This window comes from Silene latifolia, chromosome 6 (genome assembly GCF_048544455.1).
Source record: "Silene latifolia isolate original U9 population chromosome 6, ASM4854445v1, whole genome shotgun sequence".
In the NCBI taxonomy this organism is placed as follows: domain Eukaryota; kingdom Viridiplantae; phylum Streptophyta; class Magnoliopsida; order Caryophyllales; family Caryophyllaceae; genus Silene; species Silene latifolia.
This window is the reverse complement of record NC_133531.1, coordinates 14,880,944-14,907,507: the sequence shown is the minus strand read 5'-3', so window position 1 is coordinate 14,907,507 and position 26,564 is coordinate 14,880,944. Positions and strand designations below refer to the sequence as shown.

The 26,564-nt window shown below is 35.4% G+C and overlaps 1 non-coding gene across 1 annotated transcript; it reads right to left on the bottom strand.

Moving 5' to 3' along the window:
- Window positions 1-8,868: 8,868 nt before the first annotated feature.
- On the bottom strand, window positions 8,869-8,942 carry TRNAV-AAC (transfer RNA valine (anticodon AAC)). The gene has a single exon. It is a non-coding gene; the product is annotated as a tRNA-Val (tRNA).
- Window positions 8,943-26,564: the final 17,622 nt, after the last annotated feature.

The window sequence follows — 26,564 nt, the reverse complement described above, 5'->3', positions numbered from 1 at the left end:
AGGTCCTTTACTGAAGATCTCCAGGAAGATTAGTTAGTATAGGTCTTCGTCTAATGACGGTATCTTAAATTACGAGTATTGGGGAAGTAAAGTTATAGCTATTTCACCTATAACTTTACTAACCAAACTTAAAGTTATAGCTGTTTCTACTATAACTTTAGGTAGCATTTTAAAGGCACGATTTTAATAGTTTTAAAATCATTTTTCAAAAGATAAAATTCTTTTAAACATATTTCGAAATCTTTTGTGTATATAGTAGAGTTGAATTATGGGTTATTATAATTGGTGACTTGCATATTCCTATTGGTTAGTAAAACGACTTATGGGTCGTCATGCTACCTAGGGTTTGCTAGTCTATCTGATCTAACCCTAATCCAAGGAGATAGGTTTTATCCAAGATTGGACACGGGCCTAGGGTTTCAGCCGTAAGCTGCAAACCGTTGGGGCGTGTGAGGTGGTTGTGTTTAAGTAACCTATCTAATCAAATCTAGCTTATATTTATATAAGATATTTTCCTACTTTATAATATATGATTTGATTTGTTTACTTATCCTAACATCTTAAAGATATAGTTTTAATTGTTAAATAAGATTTACTTTTATCTTGTTTACCTAAACTATATTATCTTGGATTAAATTAGGAAAGAGATAAAAATTTATCTCTTATAGCCTTAGCCGCCTATCTCACGGCATCCTAGGGTTTCGTGCAAACCCTAGTTTCCACTTCTACTGTAAATACAATTGATCATTCTTCATTTATCGAAGCTTTTCGAAATATAACAATCTTTGCAAAACATATTTGAGTTTAATTCTTAATTGTCTTGTTGTTTTGTTTTGGAAAATATTTGCGAAAAGTCGTGCTCTTCAAATTGCTTATCTTTCTTTAAGATTACGTCATAAGATAATAGTACTTCATATTGTTTCTTACTCGTTCAATTGTGTGAACACTTAGAAGAACAATCAAGTGCTTTCTTAGTAACTTAAGATAGTCAAATCGAGTATCTAGTGATATTCAAATCGAGTTATAGTTAGAGTTAACTATACGAGTTGGGTTGATAATTTTGTAATCCGGAGTAAGGTACTAAAATTATTAATCGAGAATAGTGGACGTAGGCTTCGACGTGTGAAGCTCAACCACTTCAAATATCGTGTGTCCTTGCATCTTTCTTTTCAGTCATTTCATTACGTTCATAATCAATTAGTTAATTAGTTAAAGTTTAATCAATAAACTTTAAGTAATTAATTACCTTGATATAAAATAAAAAGTAGGCATATTTTTAAATACTCAATTCACCCCCCCCCGAGTATTTCGGGTGTGATAGACTCTTCACAACGTTCTTTAATTGATCGGCCAACGTTTTTAACCTTTGACAGTAGGCTGATACGGAGGAGTAATCCGCCATGGATGTGCTCGAAAATTCTTGTTCAAGAGTAACAACACGACTGTGTTGATTGTCTTGAAAGATGTCTTGAACCCGTTTCCAACATTCCATGGCTGTGGAGTCCTCTTCCACAATAGTTTCAAGAAGGTCCGTCGTAACCGTCGCATAGATCCATTGAAGGACCGTGGCGTCAAGTGTCTCCCACATCTCTTTTTCATCATCAGTTTTAGGCACGGCTGTCTTGCCGGACTTAGGTTTGATGATATGATGAAGAACGCGATTGGATTTCGCGTGATTCGTGAAGAGAGCGACCCATAAAGGATACTGGTCATTATCCATACCTAGGGTGACGTTGACATGATTCCGTATATTAGAGACGGCTAGGGCCGGATGAAACGAAGATTTTGTCTCCGGCATGGCTGATTTGTGACGTGAGGTCGGAAAAGAAGGAAGAAAAGTGGTGCAGCCGCCGTTGACAAAGAAGCAGCTAGGGTTTATGCGGAAGCGATTTTAGAGGATCGATTTTGCCCTAGGAAACTGATACCATGAAGGAATGCAATGCTTGGTTATTATTGATATCGTAACCGAGTATAAATACAAATACAAACGATATATCGAACCTAATTACAAAAGATATTTACCTAATATAAAGAATACACTATCATAATGAAATAATAACTTATTTACATAATATATTCTAACATGAATATTAATTGAATTAGGGTTGTAATTGACAATATAATTGTGATTTTGATATTGTTTGGAGTGTATAATTAAAGTATAGTTTAATGCTAGTATTGTTGATGGTGTTTGGAGTGAAAATTTTTAGTATTGTATAGTGTTTGGAGTGTATAATTAAAGTTAGTCTAATATTTGTTAATGTTAGTATTGTTGAATTTACCAAGTTAGTGTAATGCTAGTATTGTTGAATTTATCAAATTAGTATAATGTTAGTGTAATGGTAGTATTATTGAATTTGTCAAAATTGGTATATTGTTACTATAATTTGTAATGTGTAATGTTAATATTGTTGAAGGTGGTAAATTAGTATAATGTTAGGATGATTTTAGTTTATTCAATTGTTAGTCTTGTTTGGAATATTTTTTAGTATAAGGTTGTAAACTAAGAAGTATAATAATGTTGTATGAGTTATATTGTTAAAAATTGTTGTTTGGAATATTTTTAGATTAAAATGAAGAGATCGGAAAGCAAATGGATGTACGAAGATAGGGTAGATAAGAGGAAACGTCCCACTGGTAGATTTGTTAAGGGGGTTCTTGAGTTTATTGAGTTTGCTAAACAACAAGATGGATATGATTTGGTAGAAAATAAAATTAGGTGTCCTTGTAGTAAATGCAACATTTTTTATACAACATTTTTTTCAAGAAGAAATTGTATCAAAATCAGTTTTATCTCCAATTGATGATGAAACCATTCATGAGAATGAGAAAGAAGCGGGAGGGGAGGAGTTGGAAGAAGAGAAGAAGAAAGGAAGACGGAAAGGGAAGCAAGGGAAGCAAGGGAGGCCGCAAGGGATGAAGAATTGAAGAGATGAAGGAGCAAATGGAGTTGATGACCACTTATTTCTCGTCTTGTAACCCGGGATGGCGTCCATAAAATCAAGACCCTAAATATCCTTCCGGAGGAGGTGGTAGTGGAGCGGGATCTACTTTGCCGTGACATTGACTCAGTTGTTGGTTGTTTATCTTTTTACTTGTCGGATGTTTTAGATGCATGAGACTTGTTTATCCTTTTAGTTAGTTAGACTTGGACACAAACCATCTTGTTGCGTTGGTTGTAATAACTTGAATTCGGATTTCATTTGTATGAAATTTGACGTTGTTGGCCATCGTGTGCGTTGTGTATGCTGCTGGGTTGTAATTTTAATTGCAGGTTCATATTGTAGCAATTTGGCTCGAGCTAAATGAAAATTTCAGGTCCAATCTATACCAAAATAGCGACTGAAATCTGCTCATTAGCAACCGAAATCAGTCGCTAAAATGGCGACTACACAAATCCGTCGCCACATTGGCGACCACCCCCGTCGCAAACCCCCTGACCATATTTTTCATTTATGCAACATGGCGACTGATTTGGCGACAGATACACATGCGTCGCCAAAGTGGCGACCGAATTAGCGATTGATATCCGTCGCTATTTTGGCGACTACCACTGTTACCCGTCGCCATTTTGGCGACTGCATTTGGTTGCTATTTGGTCGCTAATTGGCGACTAATCATTCCGCCGCCGTTTTAGCGACTGAAATCCGTCGCCCGGGTGCATTTAGGCGACTAAGAGTTGCGACGACCACTTGGCGACTGATTGTAGTTGCCCGAAAACGTTTAGCGACTATTTTATGTCGCTTAATTAAGTCGCACGGGAGCAGATTTCTTGTAATGGACGTTATCTCGGCTTGACTTATTAAACTCTCGAGCCGAGAGCCGAGTTTTGACAAGTCAAGCTTGAGTTGCTTGGGCTTTCCATTTGTGCTATTCTTGTAGGCTGTAGCTACTTGGAATTTTCCAAATGACTAGATAAGTTAAGCATTACATGAATCTTTGATTGTAAATTCTATTTGAAATTTGACAAGGGTTCATTAAATTCAACTCATGAAAGTAGAATATTAATAGTGCATATTTCATATAGCAATAGTGGTTCTTATTCTTGGAGTCTTCAATAAGAACCCCAAATTATAAAGTTCCTCTATTTTAACTAAAAGTTGTTCTTAAAATAAATAGCCAAGTTCTAAAATAAGAACTTGGTTTGTTACATATTGGAATTTGAGGACCAATAAATATGACTTTGAAAATTGTAAAAGGCCAATTACATATAATCTATTTTTAATCTAAGAACTTTATATAAATGTGATCTATTGTAAGTAAAAGTTCTTAAACATTGAAATTACTAAAATATGACATGTCAAAAGAAGAACTTTATATAAAGTTCTTCTATTGCTATTGCTCTTAATCCCACCTTTTGTTTTTGTCCCACATTAATTGTGAAAAAAAGCTCTACCAATGTTTTATAACTTTCTTTTTCATATCTTTAGAGCAATAACTATAAAAGAACTTTATATTAAGTTATTCTTATGTCATATCATATTATATTATATTAATTCCAATGTTTAAAAACTTTTGCCCACAATAGATGACAATTAAAGTTCTTAAATAAAAAATATAAAATACTCTCTCCCATCCAGACCAAAGGTTACAGTTGCTTTTTGGCATTATTCATGGTCGTAGAGAATCTTTGATATTATTTTTAATCTATAAGACAAAATATAGTCATGTGAGATCTTGTTTGATTTATCGTCATGAATGCTATAAGAATAGCAAATTTTTATAATTTTTAATAATGTGTAACTAAAGATATGCACGTTACAAAACGTGTCTCGACAAGTGTGATAAAGCAACTGTAACCTTTGGTCTGGATGGGAGGGAGTAAGTAACTGGTCTTCCACATTTTTCAAAGTATGCTTATTGCTTCTCAAATTCGAATATATGAACAACGAAGTTCATTAAGATTAACCTTTTACTTGCAATAAAAATAACTTTTTATTTTGGGTTCTTAGTACCACTAGTGTTATTGCTCTAAGTTACTAGTCTTTTCGTATTGGCCAATTGTTAATGAATGATATGCGAACAATAATAGTTGTTGATTGATGTCCTGTAAACAAGTGACCGGGACGAAAGGGGTATTATGAAGAAGTTTGAACGAGTGTTTTTCAATACTTAAATTTCTACTCACTTCATCTACTTTGTAAAAGTCGGAAATATGACATTTCCTTGTTTCAATTTTTAAGCTTCTCTCAATAGTCGAAAGTCGAAATATAATTCCATGTTAATTTAAAATATTTATTCCTCAAATAGTCGAAAAAATTTGTTGTGGAAAAAAAAAAGACTTTTGCATTAATATAGAGTATTAGTAATGTCGTTTATCAAACACACAATTTTTAAATTACTTCGTATATTTTTCTTTAGGTCAAATTTACTAATAAATCTGTTTGAAACAATGAAAAAAAATGTCAAAAGTGATTAGTATCCAAAAACAACCATTCCAACTCAAATATATGACATGCTTGAATTGACTTAACCTAAGCCAAGCAAACTCAAACCCGTCTGAAATGAGAATACAAGGGCAATCGAGTTGTTTAAAAAAAAAGAAAAAATACTAGTCCAAACCCGACTGATATGAGAATGCAAGGGCAATCGAGTTATTTAAAAAAAAAAAAAAATACTAGTCCACCCTTGACGGATGGCTAGACTTTAATTTGTCTAAGAAAGTCATGATCAAATATTCTTGGGTTGTAATGCTACCCACCTATTGTAGATGGGTGCTAACTTTGTGATCAACCGTATTATAAACTAACGATTAAAAATAAATCTTCCGATATGGGACACAAGATGCATACATAAACTTGACAAAAATAAATAAAGTATATATAATAAGTAAAAATATAAAATCAAAATTAAAGGACAAATAACGCTAAAATCACCCACCATCAAAGTTGCTTATGGTTGCGAATTGGGCAACTCGATCTTGACCTTGATGAATACCCCTGGAGGCGTGGATGAAGCCAGTTAGGAATAACGCGACATCATGGATGAACTATAAAGAGAGTAAAAGATCACATTTCATTTGAAAGTCGCCGCAAGTGTGCGATGAAGTGGGAGTGCATTGTAGATGGCTTCATTTTGGACACTACGCCCATTGAAAGGTAGTCAAATGGTGAGGCCCTTGACTCAAACAGAGCCCTTCAAAGGTGTTAGACTGACGTGATAACCAACTACACCACGACACCTTCGTTGCTCCAATATTTAGATTTAATTACTTAACTTATATATACACCGTATATGATAGAGAGAATAGATCAAACAAAATATTAAGACAGTTACGAACTTACGACTAATTGTAGGAAAAGAGATTATACCACTAGTTATATAGTAGCATTGCACACAGCTATATCAAATTTAATTGGATTTATGTGTATTTTTTTTTCTAGTTTTTAAAAACTTATGACTTCCACATGAAATGTAAAATCTAATAACTATTTTTTTTTTAGTTTTTTAAAAAAATTGGATTATATATCAACATGAAAGAAACTTTAACTTGCCTAGACTGCCAATATCTTATCTTAGTAACTACTCTATCTAAGTGATTATTATCTAAAAAGACTATGAAGTTTTTTATTTGTTCAAATAAAACCATGATTTTTTCCTTGAGTTGTAATGTTGCCTATTTAGCTTTTTTTTAAAAAGAAAATAAAAAAACTAGTCCACTTGTAAAGATGGCTAGATCATAATTTGTCAAAAGTCGTGATTACCACATTAAGTTGTTACGCTACCCACCGAATGTAGATTGGTATCTATAATTATCTACTAGTTTTATACCCGTGCATAAAAAATGCACGGATTTCTTTTAGAATTATGATATTTAACGTATGGTGATTCATATGAATATAATTAGACGTAAAGATATTAGCTTATTAGCCGAAGTACTTATTCTTGAGAATTGTGGATTTGAAAATAATAAAATTGAATGTTAGAATTATACTTCCTCCGATCCAATCCAAACTACCCATTCACTTTCTAAAGGCGACCTTGTTCAATATTGACATCGATTATATTTAGTCAAAATTTTAAAATTTATACATAAAATTTATATATTTATGTTTGCTGTAAAAAGAGGTTTCGGAAAATTATAATTTCGACACAAAAAACTAATACACAAATGGAGAAAAATGTGGTCAAAGTGTCGTCTCGTAGACCGTGAAAAGTCAAATGGGTAATTTGGATTGGATTGGAGGGAGTATAAGTAAAATGTGAGATGTAAATTAGTTTTTTTATACTCCCTCACTCACAGTTATTTGTTTGCCTTTTTATTTTAGGGATGTATTTGATAGGTAAATTGAATTCCCACTATTCAATTTGTTCCATTTGTCATCTTAATAATTGTCATAGTTCTTTTTTTTGAAGTCTATGTGACAGAGTCAAAGCAAAACAAATAGCCTGAATGAAAGTAGTGCCAAATATTTCGTACCTAAAATTATATAATTAAGTTCTCACATTTTGTATGGACAATTAGTGAACAGTAATGCAATTTAAAAGAAATGGATATCTCCATTTATTTCTCTTCATTTGCTCTCACAATTTCTTTAAAAAATAATTTTCCCTTTCACTCTTATTTTTTCTTTATTATTATGCATAAATTTAAAACCATTAAACATTGTCAAAATACGATCCAAATCATTGATAAGAACTTGCCTCCCTATTCTTAGAAAATGGAGAGAAAATGGACTATATACCTAGCCCAACCCATCATAATTACTAAACCTAAATTATTGAACATACTTCCAAGTGGCTGCCGTCACTTACTCTTATTTGTACCAAACACAGAAAAGAAAAAACACTGGCTTATTTGTATCCTTCTTCATTATATAGAAAACCTCATTATACTCCTCCTATATACAGTATACACAACCCCTTTAATCCAATCTCATGTTCTATAAAACACAAATTAATTATTAAATACTTATCCAAAACAATGGAGTATTTGCACAATTTATGGACTTTCTAACATTCACATATCCATCTAGTTCAATCTATCTTTACCGTAGATCTCCCTGTTTTCATGATTTTTTGTATTGAATGCCTTCAGGTATAGTTTTTGATTGAAACTCCACTTTTAATCATCGCACCAATTGTTTCCTTTCACTCGTGGAATTTGTTTGTTTTGAATTTGTAATGTTCAGATTTGTCGAAAGCATTTATAAATATTTATTTAAGTAGTTCAATCCAAGCTTCATTTATTTCAACCGGATTTATTTATGTATTTAATTTGGTTATAATGATTTTGATTTTTTAGTCATGCTGACATTAATTTTTTTCTAAATTATGATTTCTGATAATTTTTTTAGTGATTTTGTATCATAAGTAGCAATTTAAATTTAATACCATTATTGAATTTTTTTTTTGGCTGGCATAAATTTTAATTGCTAAACAAATGAAGTTTTTTTTTTTTTTTTTTTTTTTATGTAATATATATTCATTTTGTAATTGGTTGACGGATTAATTATGAAATGAAAGCATAGCATAGTGTTCATTAATCTAATCTTAGCTTGATTTATTGATGAAAGATGAAGTCTAGACACAGGTTAATTAAATAGCAATGAAGAACGTGGGGCTTCAAAAAAAAAATAAACCTTTTCAATTCCCTGAAATAGTGGAACCAATAAGAGGCCTTGAAAAAACCCATCTTTTATACTAGGTAGATTTTATATATACAAGTGATTAAAACGCAAATCTTCTAGTACGTTGAAATATATGTGAGATGCATATAAAGATGATGAAAAATTGAAGTAGCAGTGCGTTGTAGATGGCTTCATTTTGGAGACTTCTACAGTTCTGCCCATTGCAAGACAGTCAAATGGTGAGGCCCCGGGGACTACAAGAATGGAAAAGCAAAAAAAAAAAAAAAAAAAAAAATAGTGGCGTCACTTGGACTCGAACCGGAGACCTTCAGTGTGTTAGACTGACGTGATAACCAACTACACCACAACACCTTCGTTGCTCCAATTTTTAGATCCGGGTACCCTCAAAACATCCGAAAGATGGACTGCGAGGTCCCGGGTTCGAATCTCCCTAGAGGAAGAGACTTGGCCACATGTCTTCCAGTGAGGGGTAACCCCGTGGATTGAGCTTACATGGTACGTGTTGGTTAGCATGGTATTGGCGCGTGCCGGGAGGATCCAACCTCCTCGTTATCAAAAAAAAAAAAAAATACTCTATCTTGATGATTATTCTCTAAAAAGACTATGAAGTTTTTGATTAATACCATATTGAAATAACATATTGGGGTCCAATATGCTATTTTGCAATATGTTGCTCCTACCAGCATATTGGGTTAGCGGATTAGAAAGAAAAAAAATTGTTTCTTTACCCCTTAAAAAATATTAACCTTCCTTTTATATGTTTATTAAATAATTTGTGCATATCCTCATGTGTCATTTTACAAAGGACCTAAACAATCTGCTAAGCTAAAACTGTCAATTACCAAACACCTCTAAAATAATTCTGCTAAATAAATCTACTACTCAACTTATTAAATCATTCAATTTAGTCAAATCTTTAAAATCTATTTATCTTAATATTAATCTGCTTTCTTTCTTACCAAACAAGTACTATAATTATCTGTTTAATATACCCGTGATTAATACGCAAATCTTCTAGTATGGATGTGAGATGCATAAAGGTGATGAAAGATTTTGTGGAAATATATACAAGTAAATCACAATTAAAGGGCATATAACAATACTGCATGAAATCGAACACAGTAAGATTTAGATAAAAAGTGTAATTGAACTCGCATAAAATTAAGACACTTTATACAATTACACGATAATACTTCGTACTTTATATAAGTGACACCAATACATTTTTGCAAAAGTTATTCTGTATTCCTGTGATACGGTTTCATAATAATATTGCAATTTGCAAGGAACACGTTAGTTGTGATGAAATGTTGGAATCTACAACTACCGGTACTAGTCAGTCTCCCAAGAGCTTGACTTAAATCCGGTAAGCCTGCTCTTGGATCGACGATGTTGCAGTTGTGCAAGGATTGGGACAGGATTGTGGAGTGAAATATTTCAGCGGGGCGAATTGCAAATATAATAGAGCGAACATGCAAAAAACGGAAAATTTTAACTAAAACTTTCAATTATTTCTTTCGGGCGACCTCCCCTCCTAGCCCCAGAGGCCAGAACTAACTCACTCGTCCCCTCCTTTTCGTATTGAAATGGGCAATTCGCGGACAATGATTCAATGAACATTGCTAGTACTCGTACATATTAGAAATCTTATCAGTAGTATCACAATACAAATTATTACTTAGTCCGGACCGATCATTTGCTTACCTTTCTTTTCATTTTAAGGGGTATCAGTCTATGTTACTTATCTATTTTGAAAATATATTTGATGAGCAATTTGATCTTATACACTCAATTCAGTCCACTTGCCATCTAATAATTGACCATATTCTCTTTAAAACCAAAGGTAAACAAATGACCAAAACTGAGGGAGTATAAAATTTTGAGTGAGGGATTTTCGTCGCAAAAACATTTGGCTTTTGTAGTATGGGCCTAGGGCCGGGGGGACGCAATAATTTATTTGCGGTGTGGCAAATTGCATAAATACAAGAAGTCGATGAAGTAATAAATGAGTAAGCATGTCTTACGTCACTCTAAGTAAATGAGTGAGTTCATGAGGAACTCCAAGTCTTCCGCAAAGGAGTTTAATCGTAAGAGCATTGAAGTTTCAAAAAATAAGTCAACCAAGAAAGCAACGGACCAATTATTAAGAGATGAAATTGCAAATAGGGCGAAAATAAATTCAGATGACAGCATTAAACCTTGATCTGACGATGACTTCGATAATAATAGAATTGCGGAAGAAAGAAAGACCAAAGATTTAGGAAAGCTGTTGGGATTTAGGGTTGGTGAAAGTTTGGACCTCGTCTGTAATACCCGTCCTATTAGGGACCCGTTAACCGACGTTGACTGACCTTAGACACTTACCTTGATCTTCGGAAACCTTAAGAGTGATGACTCGTGACGATGTGAGTCTTTGTGTGCGCGTTACTCGATCTAGCTTAGGCCACTCGATCGAGTAGCTTGGGAGCTCGATCGAGTAGACGTCACTCGATCGAGTAAGTTGGTTACTCGATCGAGTAACGGGTTTACAGCGGGGAATTATAAATTGTATAATCGTGAAACCCAAATCATTTCTCCTTTCTTCCAAAACCTAAATGCCGTCATTCCACTTCTCCTTCACCACGAATCACCTCCTTAAGACCTTTGAGAGTGGTTACACCTTAGGAAGGGGATGCTTGAGTCGGGTAGCTGTGTTGACGCCGGATTGCTTTATGTAGGTATGTTGTCATCATCATCATCGTCTCATTTGATTTCAGTTATAGTTGTGGTAGTAGTAATAGATGGTTACGATGGTTGTTATTGGTTTTTTTGCTGGTTGTTTGTTATCTTGTGATCGGACGCTGAATCGCTGCGGTTTGCTAAAGGTAGGTTCGCCTATTCAGGACTGTTGATTGTCTAGAGAGTCTTTCGTTGGTATATAATTGGATTTGGTGTCACTGTGATGGTTGGTTGTGATAGTGTTTAACATTGTGTTGAAATGGGTGATGGTGATTGTTGTTTATACAGCTGGTTGTGATTGTTATCTGTGTTTCTCGAGGTGCGTCCTCGGCTGAGTGGAGTCACTTGCGGGAGTGGTTTCACGCCCTTGATTCGCCTTCTCTTGAATTCGCCATAGAAGGGATGTGCACATTAAGGAACATGGGTTTATCGCTCGGATAAGATGAGCGGGATTTAGGTGGGAACGGCTGCGGTCCCCCACTGGCAGGACTGGACTTTCGGGCAGTCAGAGATGTGTGGCTGGTTGGAGGAGGTGGTGTGTGTGTGTAATGTTGTAATTGTGTTGTGTCTGATGTTGTATTGTTACCTAAGTTACTGACCTTGTGTGATTTTGTTGTGTTGTCTTTTTGTGTTGTGTCTGCCATGATCCACTATGGTGAGCAGTTAGTCTTAGCAGGTTGGTGTAAGGATCACAGCTAAGTGCTTGGAGGGATGAGTCTATCACGAGTCATGGTTGAGATAGTTTCACATAGCTGATAGTAGTCTTGAGTTGTATCTTTTGTATCTGTTGTTTGATTAAATCACTTGTAATTAATATAATTGTTTTTTTATCGACATTTGATTATTACAGATCTTGGTCAACCGAGATGGTAACGCCTTTATCTACTAGGGAATGTCTTATTAAGGCTCCTTGGTAGATAGGGGTGTTACAAAGTGGTATTAGAGCGACGATTTTGGAACTTGTAACTAATGAGCCCAATGAACATAGTGAGTCTAATAAAATGTACCTGATGTATGTATAGTGGGAGCCCCAGCTGATGCTTGATTTTGGGTGAGTAGGGCCCTAATTTCAAAATCACGTCCCATTTTGCTTAAACCAGTCACCGGGTATAGAAATATCGAGTCGGGAATTATGAGCTTAGTGTGTTTGTTAGATAAGTTAGAAATAACTGTGATGGAGTCTCTGCAGGTAATGTCTAGTACGTGTAATTGTGATGATGAATTGTATAGGTTTGTGGTTGAGTGAAAGTGTGCATGGATATAGTGGAGATGGTGAAGGTTGCATGTAGGGATGTCATTGGGGCGGGGCGGTGGTGGATATAGGCTCCCCCGTACCCGTACCCATCAAGAAAAACTCGTACCCATCCCCGCCCCACCACCCGTGGCGGTACAAGTTTCCAAAACCATCCCCGCCCCAACGGGTGGAAATATAAAATTGTACCCGCCCCGCTTATTACTCATTAACCCGCTACACCATAATTTTATTCGATAATTTTTTTCTTAAAAGTTGGTTTAATCGTGTTTTTTTTTTTGTGAAATGTGAGCTTTGTATTAATATAGAACTTGTTTAATCATGTTAATTTCCATTTTTTTAAAAAAATTATCTTTATATTTTTATTTTTTCACCAAATAAGTTAGTAAAAAACTTTATAAAATAGTTATTATTAACATTATGTCTTAATTATAACTAAATAAAATTTATAAAATTATCATCCTACTAGTTTTTTTAATGATTGGCGGGTAGGCGGGTATTAGATGGGTAAGATGCAAAATTCATCCCCGCCCCATGACCCATGGCGGGTACATTTTTCGTACCGGCACCCGCCCCACCACCCGCCAAAGATCTACCCATCCCCGCCCCAATCAAGCGGAAATGCGGGCGATACCCACTTGTACCCGCCCCGCTGACATCTCTAGACTTGCATGACAGTATTGGATAATGTGATGATAATAATGAGCTCTAAGTCTTGTATGCGTAGTAGTTTATAAAGTAATTGTCCGTCTTTGTATATAATGATACTGGTAAGTTGTAAGTCTTGTACTAGTTGTACTTGGTCAAGTCAAGTAGTAATTGGAATTGTGATGGGTGAGTTTGTTGAGTACTTTTGTGATATGGTATATTTAAGTCGGATCATTTAGTCCACCAAAATTCATTGAGTCCATAAGTCCTCTTTAGGGTCATTGAAAAGATGAGATTAAGGGTTTAGATTGAAGACAAAAAGCAAGGGATTAGTGCAAAAAGTAGGAGATAAATGCTAATTAAACACTTTCCCTCACTACCATCACTAATCAAACCTTAATGTCACTATATAACCCTTCTTTTTCCACTCACTTCTCTCTCCTATCACACAAATATCATTCCATCAAATAAAATCAAAACTTCCCAAAAATCCTCTCACGAAAACCCAAATAAAATCAAAACACAAAAAAAAACCCCACTTCTTCACCCCCGAAACCACCACCTACCACACCGACGCCGACAGCAACCCATCACCGTCCTTCCTCCTACCCTCCTCCGACCACCTCATCCCACGACTGCCTCCATCGACCTCCACCATCTCCCCCCCCCCCCCCCCACCCTTCTTTTTTTCCAGATCTGAACCACACCTCCTCAATCACCAACAACCCCACCATCGACAACCAACAACAAGAACAATACCAACACCGTCGTCACAATCAACCAACACCAACGCCGCCGTCACAATCAACCAACCAATCACCGTCCTTCCTCCTGCCCTCCTCCGACCACCTCACCCCACGACTTCCGCCACCAACAACACCCCACGACAACAACCCATCACCGTCCTTCCTCCTGCCCTCCTCCGAACACCTCACCCCACGATTGCCTCCACCGACCTCTACCATCTCCCTCCCCTTCTTATTTTTCCATATGTGAACCACACCTCCTCAACCACCAACAATCCCACCATCGACAACCAACAACAAGAACAACACCAACGCCACCGTCACAATCAACCAACCATAAAAAAATGAGAGAAAGAGAGAAAGGCGACGACGCCTTCGCTCCGCCGCCATCTCTGCAACCTTTTCTTTTCGCTTTTTTTTCAGTTCGAGGTGTTTGGTGGGTGTTGTTGGATCGTAGTAGTGTGGTGTTGATGGTGGTGTTGGCTCCGTTGTTGTTGTTGTAGTCAGAGTTGGTGGTGTGTGTTTGTGTCGTATCATTTGCACTTTTTCGCTTTTTTTTGTTTTCTTTTTTATTATTTTTAGATTTGGTCTCGTTTTTTTTTTAAACACAATTATCATATTTTATTCTTAGATCTAATAAATATATAGTTGATTTTTGAAAAATAATCACATAGATATTGTTATTGTCCAGATTTTCACTTAATCTATTAAAGTTACACTCATATTATTTTACATTTACACTCATATAATTTGACATTTACACTCGTATTATTTCACATTTACACTCGTATTTTTTTACATTTACATTCGTAATCTATTAAAGTTACAGTCATACTATTTTACATCTATTAATGTATAATAAATTGTTCATAGATTTTGTTAATTTACCAAATATGAAGTATATTATTTATTATTTAAGTATATTTTGTTGATCTTATTCGTAGATCTAATAAATATATACTAGATTTTTGAAAAAAATCGTATTATCATGATTTTTATTCTTAGATCTAATAAATATATAGCATATTTTTGAAAAAAAATCGTATTATCATGATTTTTATTCTTAGATCTAATAAATATATTTATTATACTCATATTTTTTACCTTTACAATCGTATTTTTTTTACATTTACACGCATATTTCTTTACATTTACATGCATTCTTTTCATTTACACTCATATTTCTTTATATTTACACTCGTATCTCTTTACATTTACACTGGTTAAAATTATATAAATTTGCACTCATATTTTTTGTGGATATGAGTTGGTGGTGGAGGACGACGGTGGTGGTGTTTGTTGGTAGTCGGACTAAAGTTTTACTCGTAAAGGACAAAGTTACAGTTGTAGAGGATCAAAGTTACACTTAAAAGACCAAAGTTACACTTTTAAACCTTCAAATTTACACTCGTAGACCTTCAAATTTACACTTAAAATACTACATTTACACTCGTAAAACATCACATTTACACTCGGTAACATGTTAAGATTATATAAATTTAAAATTTCCGTCACAAAAATCAAATTTACACTCTTAAAATATTACATTTACACTCGTAAAAAATCAAATTTACACTTGTAAAATGCTAAAATTATATGAATTCAAAATTTTCATCACAAAAAATCAAATTTACACTCTTAAAATATTACATTTACACTCGTTAAACATCAAATTTACACCCGTTAAATGTTAAAATTATAAAAATTCAAAATTTCCGTCAAAAAAAAAATCAAATTTACACTTTTAAAATATTACATTTACACTCGTAAAACATCAAAGTTACACTCGTAAAATGTTAAAATTATATAAATTCAAAATTTCCGTCACAAAAAATTTAAAATTATACTCTTAAAATATTAAATTTACACTCGTAAAACATTAAATTTACACTTGTAAATGTTAAGATTATATAAATTCAAAATTTCCGTTACAAAAAATCAAATTTACACTCTTAAAATATTACATTTACACTCGTAAAACATCAAATTTACACTTGTAAAATATTAAAATTATATAAATTCAAAATTTCCGTCACAAAAAAATCAAATTTACACTCTTAAAATATTACATTTACACTCGTAAAATGTTAGAGTTACACTTGTAAAACTCATACAACATTCACTACAACGAAAACGCGGGATACCGACGGAAAAATTAAGGCCATACTGACGGCTTTTCCGTCGGTATTTGCATTTCCTGACGGAAATTCCGTCAGGAATCAGGGTCAGCTTATTTCGTCAGTAAAAAACCTGTCCTGACGGAATTTCCGCCGGTATTCAAAAACACTGACGGATCACTGACGGAAAACCGTCCTTATTTCTAGCTGGCAAGTGGCGAATAATCCGTCAGTTTTTTGCATTACTGACGGAAATTCCGTCAGTTTTTGAGACACGTGGCAGTTCCTTGTAATTTTTGAAATCACATTAAAAAGATGGACGTGACGGAATTTTCGTTCAGTTTTTTTTTTACTGACGGAATTTCCGTCAGTTATTGGGACACGTGGCAGTTCCTGGTTAATTCTGGAAAAATGAGGAAAAACAGGCAGTGACGGAAATTCCGTCGGTATTTTAGAATTACTGACGGAATTTCCGTCGGTTCTATGAAAAATCAGGACTGGAAACAGCAGCCTGCTGCCCAGCCACGATGCGTTTTTTGCATCGTTTCAAATACAGCCACGATGCCTATTTGCATCGTTTCAAATATAACCAAAACCTGCAAAACACATACAATCGTCGACCGCCAAGCGGGAATCCATTTTCACGTCGACCGCTATTGCGGGAATTAATAGACAACAAAAGAGAATTGAACGCAAAATGTTTTACATAAAAAGATAGTCAAATTCGTACATTGTCTTACTAATTAAACACGAAAGAGAATTGTCTTACCATGTTTTTCATACTCCCTACTAGACGACAATACTAACCAAACTAAAGGTTCTAACCTAAAGGCTCTAACCTATAGGCTCAATAAAACTACCACTACCTCCAAACCCGTGATCACCATCCGCAAAGTCATCCCGCCTATGTGGAGTAAATTGTGAACACTTGTTTAGGGGTTGAGATGCTTGCATATCAACCCAAGCCTTTTGCATTGCCGCCATTTGTTCAAATGTACACGAACGGTTCTTTCAAGAGCAATTGAGCGGCTCGCTCATCATTCATTTGGGTGGAAAACTGTGAAATCATGCTAGGAGCATAAGAGAAAGACCGTCGGCCAGCTTTGTTAGTAGGAAGATCATACCACATTTCGGCCCCTTTATCTCCGGTTCCAAACATCCGGTTCTTCTCATCAAAGCCTCCTACACCTTGTAGTACGCCCGAATCTCGTCGGAGACTGTCCAGTGGCAATGGTTGACTCATCTCCGCATGGAAATCACGCTGAAAAAAGAGACAAAATCGTCGGAATGATATATATATATATATATATATATATATATATATATATATATATATATATATATATATATATATATATATATATATATATATACCTATCTTTATAAGAAAGATATTATCGTTCTTTGTAATAAAAATAAATATTAAATTGAATACAAAAACTTACGTCAATCTCAAACGCTCGAGGGTTAACCCACTTGCCCTTCTTATTTTTCTTCGTCTTCGTGAACAACTTGTGGGGTTGGCCTCTTGACCACAAAATTAATATGGAAACAAGTAAAATCAAGTATATATTTGTCAATCATATATATTAACCACTTTTTAAAAGCAATATAAACAATACTTACCAATTTCTTGAAAGCATCAGAGCAACTCTTCCGACCAAGAGTGTGGTTGCCCAATGCTTTCCCATCTTTACCACCCGACTTCCTATTTGCCGTGTTGATTTTCGAATGTTTGGCAAAAGTAGGATCTTGTGGCCTATTCCTAAGGTTCTCCCACCAAGTAACAGGCACCCATTTTGGCTTTTTCTTATTATATTTTAGTCCATTAATAAGAGTGGTAATCCGCCTCGTTACCCTCGATCGCCACTCGGGCACGGGATCATATTCGGGATCAATGGATCTTACATGAGTTTGTTTCAAAAACAAGTGTGAAATTAGTTATATAAAACTTAAGAAAATTCTTATAAACTTAAGAAAATTATTATAAATTTAAGAAAATTATTATTGAAAAACATAATTACCGCAAAGTAATTCCACATCTTCGACGACGTGCGTTGCGTTACTCGCTTCACCCCACCTAGTGAAGTACTCATCTCCTGTGTTACGGGTGAACGACCAAGTAACATATTTCTTGATTGGTTCGTCATCCTACCTGAAAAACACATAAATATTTGAAATTAAAACTGTAAATGTTAAGTTTTAAAAATAAAAAAATTAACATAAACTTACCAAAAATGATCTGGCCGAGCACGGGCCGATGAGAGAGTCACCTGCATGTCCTCTTGTCTTCGTGATGGAGGATCAGGATCTTCCTCATCCTCAACCTCCTCGTCCTCCCGATCATGTTGAGATGCATTACTATTGCTCCCAAAAACACGGCGAAAAATGTTTGGCATAATCACTGCATGAAAACAATTCAAATTGGTAGTTCAAAGAAAAACTCGTTAGTTCAAATCAACCATTTCTACAGGGTATATATAAACAATTGAAACAAACACTAACTATGAAAAACAGGGTATACATCGTTTTAACTTGATTCACACAAATTAAGATTTGCAACTATACTACTTTTTACTATTATTGTTTTATTTGGTGTTCATGTGTCCAATGGAAAACTGTGAACTAATTACCACTTGCCTCTTCTTTAATGCATTTTATTGGCTGAATTGAGAGGTTTCTTATAACCAAACCTTGGAAATTGAAACACACTATTGATGTTAAGCTAAAACGACATGTATAAAACAAAAAACCAAATAGGCTAGAACGACAAGTAATTAAAAACGGAGGGCAAATTTTATTGAATGTTTAAACTTTAACTTTTTTACAAATGTATTAATAATTGTACAATTACAACTAGCCCTCCTCACTATCACTGTCACTACAAATCAAAACAGGTTCATCATCTGAAAAAAGCACTCCTACTTCTTCCTCTGATTCCTCATTTTCGTATCTAATAAGTTCTTCAACTTCATCTTCATCTCCTTCTTCTCCGATGTCTCTGTCATATTCCCCTTGACCTCTTTCCACTGCCACTTCGTATACATCTTCACCCTCTATATCTTCCAACAAAATCGGTGAAATTGAGTGATCATTCACAACCACATCTTCTTGAAAGACACTTTCTTCAATAGGAGCATCAACTTGTGATCTTGCCTTGATTTTAAAAACCGCGGACCACTGAATACCTTGATTACCTTTCTTAATGGTTGGATAAGGAGTATAACAAACTTGATCGACTTGAAAAGCTGCCACAAATGGGTTATGTCCACGAAGTTTCTTTTTCTCGTTTACATCTACAAGTCCATAAACCTTATGGATACTAAGTCCTTGTGAGGAATTATCAAGCCAATCACATTTAAACAATATAACCCTATAAACCCTTTGCTCGGCATAATAAGAAAGCTCAATTACTTCATTTAGGGTTCCATAGTAGTCCAACCCTTCAGATTGAATTCACGAAACCCCATTGCTTAACGTAGACTTCGAAACATCAACTCCCTCCTTAAAAGCTCGAAACTTATAGCCGTTGATGGAATACCGTCTCCAAGACTTCACCATGTTACTAAGACCCAATGCTAAAGCTATTATTAGATGATCCTTCAATCTATGAACCTATGAATAAAAAAAATGTTAATTAAGTTGTTACAATTTTTTCAATATCTAATAAGAAATCTAAATGTGTAGTTCAATTTGAAAGAAAATGTATCATCACTTACTTGATTTCGGAATCATTTCGGAAAACATTTGTCATGTGATGCCCAAACATCATCAGTGGATGTGACATCAGGAAAATTGATTTTGATATGTGTCTCAAATTCCCTATAAGTAGGGAAAGAATGTTTTAGTTATTTATTACCTATAAATTCGATCTAATTTGATAATTAAGAAATAATTGAGTAATGATGAAGTATTAACTTACTTTTCATTAGTCTCTAAAAAATCTCCACAGTTCCTTAGCACATAAAAATGAGCTTCTTCATACTCTTTCTCAGTTAAGTACCTCTGTATACATTTCCTGGTTGTAGTTCCCATGTCATCATTGAATAACTCAGGTAACTTAGATTTCAACTGGTCATCGGAATTTATACCAACATCTAAGTTTTTTGCTTTTATGTCAATGTGATCTTCGAAATAAAAGAACAGAAATTTGAAATTTCCTCTAACAAAAAAACGTTGCATATTGAACCCTCCACCCGAGCTTTGTTGCCAATCTTTTTTTTTAAATGATTAAGAAATCTCTCAAATGGATACATCCATCGATATTGAACAGGTCCTCCAACTTTCGCTTCATAAGGTAGGTGAAGAGACAAATGCTCCATGGAACTGAAAAAAGACGGGTGAAATATCTTCTCTAACTTGCATATTATCTCCGCAATGTTTGACTCCAGACGTTCGATAGAATCAACTCTAATCGTAGAAGTACACAGGTCTCTAAAAAATTGGCTTATCTCAGTTATTGCATTCCAAGGACCTGTCGGGAGCAACTCTTTCAAGGCAATGGGGAGTAGTCGTTCCATAAAGACATGACAATCATGACTTTTCATGGAATGTAACACCATCTTTTTATGGTCAACACACCGACTCAAATCTGAAGCATAATCATCCCGGAATTTTAAATTAGCAACCCAGTCACATAGAGCCTTTTTCTCCGCGGTTGATAAAATAAACCTAGATGATGTGGGCCGTTTATAGCAAAGTTCATTAAAGTCTTCTTTACCCTTAGGGCCAAATTTAGTTTTACCTGGTACATCCATCATGGTGTTGATAAGTTGTTCAAAAAAAAATTTCTCAATGTGCATAACGTCTAAGTTGTGTCGAATCAGCAACGTTTTCCGGTAGGAAAGTTCCCAGAATATGCTTTGTTTCCACCAACCTTCATTCTGATCTTTCAATCTTTTCAATTCTTGATCAGAAGCATCAACTATTTCAGGCAAGTCTTTTACGGATTCCCACACTTCATCACCCGTTAGTTTCGATGCGGCTATGCGATTCTCGGTTTTTTCATTTTTAAGAAAATGCTTACAATTGTCGCGGAAAGGATGGTCAGGTCTTAAGAACTCACGGTGACAATCAAACCAACAAACCTTTTTGCTATTTTTAAGCCAAAAAGATCTATGATCATTTCCCGGACAATAAGGACAGGCACGATATCCACTTGTGGACCAACCAGAAAGCATGCCATATGCCGGGAAATCGTTGATCGTTCACATTAATGCAGCCTTTAATTGAAAATTTTGTTTCTTAGAGACATCGTAGGTGTCCACACCGGTTTCCCAAAGTTGTTTCAACTCTTTGATCAACGGTTGGAGGAAAACATCTAAATTTAACTTAGGGTTCTTAGGATCGGGAACTAGCACAGATAAGAACAGAAATTGTCTCTTCATGCATAACTAAGGAGGTAAGTTGTACGGAGTCACAATCACGGGCCAACAAGAGTATTTCATCCCAAACTGCCCAAAAGGTTGAAATCCATCCGTACACAAACCTAGCCTAACATTCCGGGGTTCACTTGCAAAATCTGGATTCTCTCTATCGAAATTCTTCCACGCTTCTCCATCACTTGGATGTGCCATTGTCCTCCTTTCTCTTAATCGAGAGTTTTTGTAGTGCCAACTCATCTCACCTGCTATGTGCTTGGTTGCATATAGTCGTTGTAACCTTGGCGCAAGCGGGAAATACGTTATTTGTTTACATGGAATTCGCCTCCCACTTGAATTCTTTTTACCTTTATACCGAGATGCACGACACTTTGTATATTCTTCAAGATTAGAATTTTCCTCCCAGAAAAGCATGCATCCATTGAGACATGCATCAATCTTTTCATGGGGAAGTTGGAGTCCCTTCTAACTTTTTAATCTCATTAAAATTGCGCGCCATTTGATTTTCCTTTGGAATTATGTCACCAATGAACGACACAAAACCATTAGCGCATCTAAGAGATATGTTGTTCTCACATTTGAGTGATAACAACCTAGCAAACAACAAAACTCATATCACTTCCCTCAAACACCGGTTGTTCGGCTTGATCTAACATTTTAAAGAACGAAGAAACTTGGGGGTTCGGGGTTTCATAACGCACTTCTTCATCGTTAAGGTCATCGGGATTAAGTCGATCCTCCAAAATTTGGTCAACGGTATCACGCAATGCATTTTCCACAAACTCAGGGTAAGGATTCTCACTAGCATTTGTACTAGGTAGTTTCTCACCGTGATATGGCCATACATAATAATTGTCGGTGAAACCATACGACCAAAGATGAATTTGAACATCTGCTTTCCTTTTAAAACCTAGGTTTTTGCATTTCTTACACGGACACCTCATTTCACCTAAATTCTTGTACTCACTTCTTCCTTCCGCGAATTTAATAAACTCTTTCACCCCCTCTGCAAATGCTTTCTTGGGTTTCTTTTTTCGTCTAATCTTTCATACATCCACTGCCATTCTAATCTTTTCTTGTTATTATGTATCTACACATTTATATATGTCATTAAAAAGGATAATAACCTAACAACAATCAAAATCAAGAATAATACACAATAATTTAACATTTTAACCAATATAAATATTGTATTTCTTTGAATTGGGTCCTTATCACTCCAACCTAAACCTATCAATGTACGTTTCAAGTCACTAGCAAACATGTACTTGTGATTTATTAATGAGGAAAAAAATTAACAGACAATTCCCATCCGTTCTCCAAATACACACTGTAGAATAAATAATTACTCTACACGTGCATTTAGAGAACATTAAAGGAATTGTCACCAAACTCTTTTCTCATTAACAAATCACAAGCATATGTTTACTACCTAAGTGACTTAAAGCGTACAAAGACAGTCCCAAAACGGGGACTATTCAAAAATTACCCCTAGTGAGTAATTTTTGAACGGTACTAGGTCAATATGAACAATAATTTTAACAATATTAAAAACAAAACATACAACAATAACTACTTTTTCAATTAACATAAACTAACATGATTTATTTTTCATTTTACATATCTAGTCTAATTCATATCTATTCTAATTAACATTTAACAATAATCTAATTTACAAAAATTCCAATTTTTAAAAATATTATTAACAATAATTCAAATTTTTAACAATAAAATTACATAGCTATCTTAAGTCAACATGCATACATTAAAAATTAACAACATACATCCGTCACAACATTGGCTTCTATCCTAAGTCAACATGCATCAACACCAACCCTTTTTCAATAACAATTAAAACAATAACTAATAATCTAAATTAATTAAACTAATTAAAAAAAATTAGAAGGAGAAATACCTAATTAACTTGACAAAGGAAAAAAATGAAAAAGAAGGGGGCGATCGGTCGGGGGGGGGGTCGGCGCGCGGCTATGGAAAAAAAAATTAAAAATAAGAAAAGGAGAAGGAAAAAGATGAAGGAGAAGGAAAAAGATAAAAGAGAGAGGAAAAAAAGATAAAGTTAATTACCTTATAGTGACGGCGACGGCGTGGTGGTGGTGGTGGTGGTGGTGATGGCGCCGGAAGTGGAGGAGGGTGGTGGTGGTGTCGGGTTTTAAGGAGGTTAGGGTTAAGGCGATTTTAATTGATTTGGGGGAATTTTGGTAAAGTGAAGGGGAAACTCATCGCGTGTTTCAGATAATAGAGACATCTGACGGAAATTCCGTCGGTTAAATAAAAATCCTGACGGAAAATCCGTCATAGGCCACTTTATCGAAACAATAATTCAAGTGACTATACACATCGCAATAATTGGCCCACCGACGGAATTTTCGTCAAGAGTTTTGGAATTTGGAAATTCCGTCAAGATATCTATTATTGTGACAACTTTGTCACACATCGGATTCAAATATCTTGACCCACCGACGGAATTTTCGTTAGTAATTAAAAAAAATAATCGACGGAATTTCCGTCGATATCCTAAATGTTTTCCACCGTATTCCATTGTTGCGTGTGAATGGCAATGACGGAAATTCCGTCGCTTTTTGCAATTGCGACGGAAATTCCGTCACATGTTTTTTAGCGCCATTGACTTTGTCAACGCGCCAATTATAATCGACGGAATTTCCGTCGGGAAAAAGTTACCGACGGAATTTCCGTCAAAAATCCGTCAAGAACCGTGTTTTCCGACGGCCTCTTTTTTCCGCTCGGTATGCCCGTCACTAAGCCGCGTTTTTTTGTAGTGATTACATTTACACTCCTGAAATCTGAAACTCAAAACTGATTAATTAGGGGCTAGAGAGAGAAAGAAAAATTAATTAGTGTATAGAAATTTGATTAGTGATAATTTTTTTGGTTATTTTCAATCTCAACCATCCACATTTTTTTCCTTTCCTTTTTAATAGCCCTTAATCAATTTCATCTCAACCATTCACTGAGTCCATCCAATGGCCCTTAGAGAGACTTAGGGACTCAATGGCCATAGGTGGACTCATTAGAACTCCACTATATATATATATATGTTGGATAGTCGGATTTGCAAATGCTTAAGTAAATGAGAAGTCTTGTGATGATTGTATGTATGAATAAGTTAATGGTATGGTGAATTGTCTTGCATAAGGTTTGTGATAGAATGGAATGATATATGTGATACTCGGATGAGGTAGTTGAGTTACATTTGAGTAGTAATAATGTGTCGTGAATGAATGAAATAATCTGTGACGACTTCCAAATATACCTTGGAATCGACACGAGTTGTTGTTTTGAAGGAATCGTTAACTAAAGTGGTAACTTTTGACCGAATACCTAACCTTACTTGACCGAGTACGAGTGCATACTCCACCGAGTAGACCTCATTCGATCTAATTGAGAAGTTATAAGATCGAAAAAGCTGGAACTGCGAGCGAAAACTCGATCGAGTAGATGTCACTCGATCGAGTAACCTACTTACTCGATTGAGTAAGTGAACAGTACACGGGTTTATACGGGATTCTTATACCCTTTTCATATCTTCTTCCTTCTTATTTTTCCTTCATATCTAAACCCTAATTTCCCCTAGATCTCTCATCTTCACTCAAGAAATTGGTGATTTTATGTTGCTTCTTGGGTTTTCTTCTTGTTTGTTTCGTCTTTTTTACTTGCTAATCATTCAAGGTAAGAATGTTCATTATTTTCTATGTTTTTAATCAATTAGAAACATGTAAGGTGTTGGTGTTTTTCTGAAAATTCGATTTGTAGAGATGTATTCTTGCTTATATTTGATGTAACATGAAGTAATTGCTTTAATTTGTTGACTATTGATGCTAGAAATAGAAAAATCGAATCAATACACTACAAGAAATCCTGTTTCGGGCGACTACGTTTGGCATCAAATCGATCGCTAAAAGGAAAATGGCGATTGAAATTGGTCGCCAGAGTACTGTAGCAACACTTAGTCGCCAATTGGAAATCGGGCGACTGAAGTCAGTCGCTAAAATTGGCGACTGACTAAGTAGTCGCCAAATAGCCAAATTGGCGACTGAAAGTAGTCGCCAATATGGCGACTGATAGGCAAAGTAGTCGCCAAATTGGCGACTGAAATCAGTCGCCATTCTTGATACTCAGTCGCCAATTTGGCGACTACTTTGCCTTCAGTCGCCAATTTGGCGACTACTTTCAGTCGCCCAGTAGTCGCCTTTGGCACTGGCATATCAGGAGGTTTTTTTTTGGGTGCTCTGTTTTGGCGACTGAAAGTAGTCGCCAAAATTACATTTCGATCGCCAATTCTCTTTGTAATTTTGGTATGAAAATTCGGTTTTTCATACTACCCTATCCTTTTCATTGCTCGTACTGCATTTCTATTACTACAAAGACTAACTTGAGCAAACCAAACTCACAACACAATACAAATGGAACACCAATAACCAAATCTCATATATAAAATGAGAATAAACCAAGTTAACAAGTTACCAACAAATCCTCAACAAACCAAATCCGTCACAAGTCTAACTAACATTACCCACTACCATGTTCTTAAGTTTTGGGAAAGGGGCACATAAGTCAAGCAACAGGAAAAGAAGCACCCGCGCCAAATCCACCTCCTCCGGATGGATCATTAGGATCTTGCCAATGGGGACGGGGACCGGAGTTGCACGAACTGAAGAAGGCTTGCATTTGATCGAACTTTGCTTTCATTTCCCGCATTTGTTGATCCCTTTCGGCGTTTAGGCGCCTTTCTTCGGCATTTTGGCGCCTTTCTTCATCAAGTTGTGCTTGTAAGACACTTACAATTTCCGGCTCATAAGTTTGTTTGGACTTTGAAGAAGTCCTTGCTTTTGGCGCCTTGAAGAAAACTCCATGAGCTTCTCCGGTTCCATACACCGAGCCCTTTTTGTACCCCTCAACCAAGTCAAACCAAATATCATTATCGGGCCTATCGGGGTGTTCTCTTTTTCACGCAAATAAGCATCCTACAAGTGAAACCAAATATCATTAAAGGTTATTTTTTCATGAAAAATTTACCTATAATATATGATGTTATCAAAGGAAATTGACTAATTAAATGAAACATACATATA